Source organism: Mauremys reevesii, linkage group 10 (assembly GCF_016161935.1).
Source record: "Mauremys reevesii isolate NIE-2019 linkage group 10, ASM1616193v1, whole genome shotgun sequence".
Lineage (NCBI taxonomy): Eukaryota > Metazoa > Chordata > Testudines > Geoemydidae > Mauremys > Mauremys reevesii.
Window position 1 is genome coordinate 11,952,822 of NC_052632.1, and position 6,698 is coordinate 11,959,519.

The window sequence follows — 6,698 nt, forward strand, 5'->3', positions numbered from 1 at the left end:
CACCACAGACTGCCTGTGTGACCTGGCAAAACTACTTAATCTCTTAGTTCCCCAACTGTAAAATGAGGATAGCACTTCTCTACAGGGTTATTGGTCTGGCTTTTTAGCCATCCAGTGAGCAAGATGTTGCATTAAATACCTTGTGTCAGCTCATAACAAAAGTGGAGCAGGGCTTCGATATTATTTCTCCTAAGATTCAGTCACTTGAGATTTCTGTGGAACAGATGAGGAAACAACCCAACCTGTCCTAATGAAGGAATAAGATCAAATTTAATTGGAATTAGAATAGTTCCTTTGCATTATCCAATAAGCTGGCACAGAATAATGTCCTACTGCTTTGCAGACTGGAGACCCTGGAGAATAAATGTGGGGCCTCCAGGCGCCAAATAACATGCTTAAAGGCGGCCACAGTGAGAGATGATCCTCTTCTTTCTACTTTGTCAAAACAACTAGTGGAATTACCGAGTGAGAAATTCAAACCCATATTATCCATCCAAAGGGTGTGCAGTCGTGGAGCGCTGGGTCGGAGCCCTGCCCCATCTGCATGCTGCTAGTGTCTGGCAGCAGGCGAAAGGAAGTGCACACTGATTTCCTTATGGCAACATGAAGGGCCTGACCCATTGACGTCTGTGGAAAGATTCCTGTCGACTTCAGTGGCCTTTGGATCAGGCGCTAAACCCTGTTCCTGCACATTCTCTAAAAGCACTCCAAAGCTTTCTGCACTGGCCCAGCTCTGCATGTCTGCCCACCTCCCAGTGCTCATTCCAAAAGCTAGAGCCTGGCCTATGTATTCCTTGGGGTTTGTGAGGCTGAGCTGATTGGACAAATGAATTAGAATATCAGGACTGGAAGGGACCTCAGAATGTTGTCTAGTCCAACCCCCTGCTCAAATCAGGACCAATTCTCAGACAGATTTTTGCCCCAGATCCTAAATAGCCCCCTTAAGAATTGAGTTCATAACCCTGGGTTTAGCAGTCCAGTGCTCAAACCACTGAGCTATCCCTCCCCCAAATTACCTCTCCTCTACCAGGACCCATTTCCACATTCAATTCCCTCTGTGGTGATGTGGATTTCCAGGCAGGACTGGACCAGAGATTCACTGAGTGCAAGGAAAGAATATACAACAAATCACAAGGAACCAGCCAACTGCGAAATGAGCATTGGAAACGGAGGCCAGTGAGTCCCAGCTAGATATGGAAGCTGATTATTAGGAGGACATGAAAGAGATCATTGGAAGGACAAAGGTAAAATGGAGTTAACTACATTCTGCAAATGGATAAAAACTTCATTGTCTTCATTCTACAACACAGTCCCACATCAATCATGTCAGCATGTCCCAACTACAAAAAATTACTTCATAAAACTACAAAAAAACAAACAAGGAGAATCTCAAGCTACATCATTTCCATGCCGCCTGCAATACATTTAACCTGCATGCATTGGCACGACTGTGCCTTGTCTAACAGAGGAACTCAGTGGTGACATTGTGTGTTAATCTGCCCTACTGGCTTTGAACCTCGGGTTTTAGGAGATGGAAACATCTGGCAGAGGCAGAAATGAAAATTAAACAATAGCAACAAAAAACAAACAGGGGAACAGGTGACAGAGGCACTGTCAATATCATGGGACAGATCCTGGATCTCCAGCTGTCTGCTTTATCATTCTCAGATAGCAGAAAACAGGAGGTGACAGCACAAGAATGGATGATACAGAGGAACCTAGATCGCTGCCTTAGCACAAATCCTGTAGCAAATCTGCAGAAGAATATTTCAGGAATAAACCTGCTTCAATTGCAATGGGTTTGTAAGCAATTTTGTAACTTTTTATATTCTTTAATCTTAGGTTTTCTATTAAATTTGTTTTGTACAAAACCTAAATTGCCCCTTTAAAGTCCTGCACCAGGATAACGTATCAATAGAAGATTGAAATGGAGCGTAAGGATTTATGTACAATGCTACCCTGTCCCTGTGGTCTAGAGATGTTTCCCCAGCCCACCCTGCCTTACTCCACCTAAAAGCAGGAATGGCTGTGGTTCAGTATGGTTAACCTTTCCCTTCAAAGCTATTCACATAAGCCAGAAACAATGGGGATAAGTTGAGTGTGACGCATCCGCTGGTCCCATCATTTCTCCGACTCCTTTGTCTGAGTGTTGTGTGCTTAGGTCCCAATCCTGCCCTTGACTCTGCCTGGGCACAGGGATCCACGTCTATGGAATCATTACAGGATCAAGGCCTGAGTTTATGAGCACTTACGAGCAGGAACCCATCTAATTAGGTATGTAAAACACCTAGCACAATTTTGGGCAGTGAATAAACAAGGTCTATTAGCGTGGATTCTTCAGGACAGGGCCTGTCTCTTACTGTGTGTATGTCCAGTGCCCAGCACTACTGGCCTCTGATCTCAGCTATATCATGAATAATATAAAAATAGTCAACAGCGATTTTTTAAAAGGAATTTACTACCTAACCCCTGGGTAATGCTTTTATTGGCTTGTTTTACTGAACGATGCTGTTGTTTGTGATGGTGACAGTCCCCCTCTTACCTCCTTGTCCTTCCCCAAAAGCCCCGTATGGCAGTGACCCACCCTCTGCTGAGAACCATTGGATACAGCTTCTTGAAGAGCCCACCAGCAAGAGTCAGCTGAAGGAGAACAACATGACATACTCCTGTCCCGCTAGATGAGCACGGTACTTTCAGAACCCAGGTGTAGAGCCGCTGCTGTTGCCTAAAGAACAGGGTGTGTGGCTGGACAGTTTAAGTGAACAGCATTGAAACTTTAATGTAACAATGTTATGGGGCAGTTTGCTCTGACAGAACCCAGCTAACGTAGTAGGGGATAGGGGCACTTCTTTTTGATTAGATAGTTTGGTGCTCTGCATCCTGTGACATGAGCTAGAGGCTGTCACACTGGAAACCCCCACATCCCTTACTCCTGCCTATGGAGGAGCACTGCATTTCATGAAAAACAACAGTGTCACACAAAGGGAAATCTGAGGTGGGGCAGCAGCTGGCATGCTTTCACAGAGCAGGCTGGGGCCAGCCCTGAGGTCACTGTTTACAAACAATAAATCATGCAAAGGCTGCTCACACAAACATTTCGGAAAAGTCTGCATCACCACTTTGACCTCCTGTCCGGCTGTTTTTTTTTTGTTTTTTTTTTGGCTACATAGAGACAAACTGGGGCCCCACATCAGAAACTGAGAAATTGTTACAAAGGCAAGTAGCGAGAAGCAGATGGAACAATGACCATTTCAGACAATTCAGGGGCCTTTTGCCCATTACATACGTCAGTACTTCCTCACCCTGCAGAAATTCCCATTAAAACACAATGTGGCTTTATTATAGAGTGGGTGGCATTTGATGCAGCATCCTGATTGGCTGGAAAGGTCTATAAAAACAGGCAGTATTTCACTGCTGCATCTCAGCTTCTCCCCTGTGGGATGCTGCAGAGGGCTAAAGATCAGTATCTCTGTTTGGCACAGTGCTGTGACACCCACTTTTAAATACTACCCTGACACACTAACCTTAGAAAGTTGTCATGGCATCATAAAGCCTAATAGGAAAAGTCTCTCTTTTCTTCATTTCAATGACAGCTCCCTCCCTCCTTCCCAGATATAGGCACTACCCTCCAGTGTTAAAAACCCAAACAACCCCACACTAGTGCAGGACAATTAGAGGAAGGTGAAAGCCCCCCATAAAGCCCTTGCCAAGTGTGCAATATTGTACCTATAATATGAGGAATTCTCCCCTTCCCCCCAACACTAGCTGATTGCCAGTTTGTGCTTAAATAAGAAGAGGGAGAGTTGATGTATCTTTTGTTTTGGCTAATATAATTGTTAGTCTGTTGGGTACAGGAATTAATTCAGGGAAGTACTATGCTATGTGTTATGCAGGGGCTCAGCCTAGATCAGTGATTCCCAAACTTGTTCCGCCGCTTGTGCAGGGAAAGCCCCTGGCGGGCCAGGCCGGTTTGTTTATCTGCCCCGTCCGCAGGTTCGGCCGATCGTGGCTCACAGTGGCCGTGGTTCGCTGCTCGAGGCCAATGAGAGCTGCTGGAAGTGGTGGCCAGTACGTCCCTCGGCCCATGCCGCTTCTAGCAGCTCCCGTTGACCTGGAGCAGCAGGTCAGTGGGAGCCGTGATCTGCCGAACCTGTGGACATGGCAGGTAAACAAACCGGCCCGGCCCGCCAGGGGCTTTCCCTGCACAAGCGGTGGAACAAGTTTGGGAACCACTGGCTTAGATGATCACAATTGTCCCTTTTGATTTTATAATCTAGGAACCGGAAAGTGAAATTGACTAGTCATGGCTCAGGCATTCCCTACTGTGAGCTGGTCAGTTCATCCTGTTTATTCTGTCTGGTTTAGCCAATGGGACTACTCACATACCTGAAATTAAGCACATGTGCAATTATTTGTAGAATGGGAGCCTCAGACTGTAAGCTCCTCAGAGCAGGGACTCTCTGGATCTATAGCTGTCAGTGCTTAACAAATAGTAATGCTAGACACTAACTATAAACCAAAGTGAAACCAACTGCCCATTGTCATTGTTCAGGCCCTAAGTAAACAACAGTGTGGTTAATGAAAAGCAAATGTATGGGTCTAAAATTCTTCCAATTTTAATGAGCTAAAGTGTTGATACTAATAACACAAGATTTTTAAGTATATATTAAAGTTTATACCATGATAATATCCATTTAAATTGGGCACCTCATCTTATATTTGGACAGCTGTTGCATGCTGTAATTAAAAACAATTGTTTGTCAGAAAGTAGTAGAGAAATAAGGGGCAGATGAGTTTTTAAGTAACACAATGGGCCACACTGACCCTGTTTTACTTCTTGAATAAATGGGCATAACAGGGATAAAGTTAGCCCAATCTGTTTTCGGGACAGTGACTCTAAGGGAAAACAAAGCAAAACAAGATAATTGACCGCCCCGCCCCCCAAACATATGACATGTACAGAAAATGAAGAACGGTTTCTAAACAGGATGTTTTTCGATGTGGCCCAAGCTTTTAGGAAATCTGCCCAGCTGCTGTGAATGGTGAATTGCAAAACATTTGAAATAAGAATGATAACAGAAACAATTTCAAGGGCTAGCTTCAGCACCCGCAGAGAGCCCCATGAAGTACATGGGTGCTGTGGTCTGCCTGCAGAGAACCATTTGCAGGATCGAGCCCCATGAGAATGGGAAGATGTGACTTTAAAAAACCCTACACAGGCGTGTACCCATAGATGTTTGAAAATCATCTTCTCCCTCATTTTTACTTGCAATGGCATGAACGGCAGCTGTTGCTGAGGAAGTACAGGCATTCTGAACTCCACACTTAGCAAGTAATGGTTCCCAGGTATGTATTTGTACCAGTCATTACTCACTATCAGAGCCTTTAACCCCCTAAACCTTGCCAGGCAGGAAGTGCTTTTGGCACTCTCTAAACAATTAAGCACGTGAGTAACTTTACTCTCATAAGCAGGTCCAGATGGTTCAATAGGCCGGCTCAGGTGAGGGAAGTCAGTGATAGGGCTGCTGATGTGGGTTCCAACCTATCTGCTGGGTTCCTAGCAGGCACCTCTCACTTTTCTTGGCAGGCCATTATTATCCTTTTCATTTTCACTTCCTTCCTGCAAGCAGCTGTTCTTCCCTCCATGGCTATTAGTGGGGTAAGCAAGTAGACAGTGCAGACTCCTACAGCATCTTCCCCCAACTATACGCAGGGGTGCTGGAACAATTTTTATAGTGGGGGTGCTGAGAGCCACTGAACCAAACTGTAAATCCTGTATATAATGGAAATCACTTGAAGTCATGGGGTGCTGCAGCACCCATAATTCCAGCACCTATGACTATACTTCATTAGTCTTTTCTCCCTTTGAGAGAGACAGAGCGGGAATTGGAAGAGCAACTGGAAAGGAGAAAATGTGAGGGAGTCTTGGCCAGTCCAGTGGCTTCTGCAACAATATCCCGTGAACCTTGGAATTGAGGCTATGAAAAGGAGAACCTGTGGGGGGGGGGGGTCCAGCAAGAGGACAAAGGTATTTGGGGGCAAAGGAGGTACACAGGAGAGCTCAAAGGGCTATGGGGTGTACAGGACAGGGAAGATCTGTGTGGCAGGGTGTACTATTTCTTTAAAACTGTACCAGGAGGCCAAGCAGGTGGGCTGGGGAGACTCTAAGCAGCTCTGCAGAGAATGAGTAGTTTAAGGATAATTCTATTCTTAACTCTAAATTCCTTGTTCAGTGTTAGAAAAAAGTGGCTGTCTCTGGGATGTGTTACTATTGGCATGTGGCAGGATGCGAGGAGCTGACCCAGCATCAGTAAGAGGAAAACTCTTCCCCTGGGAGAGAAGGCAAAGTCTGCCTTCTGTGTGAGAGGCGTCACTCACTAGGGGCCTGATTTATAATCATAGAATATCAGGGTGGGAAGGGACCTCAGGAGGGATCTAGTCCAATCCCCTGCTCAAAGCAGGACCAATCCCCAACTAAATCATCCCAGCCAGGGCTTTGCCAAGCCTGACCTTAAAAACCTCTAATGAAGGCGATTCCACCACCTCCCTAGGTAACCCATTCCAGTGCTTCTCCGCCCTCCTAGTGAAAAAGTTTTTCCAAACTAAACCTCCTGCAACTTGAGACCATTACCCCTTGTTCTGTCAGGAGCCCCTGTATCTATTGTTTTAGCTTTGGAAGGTGCTGGGACAACATGAGC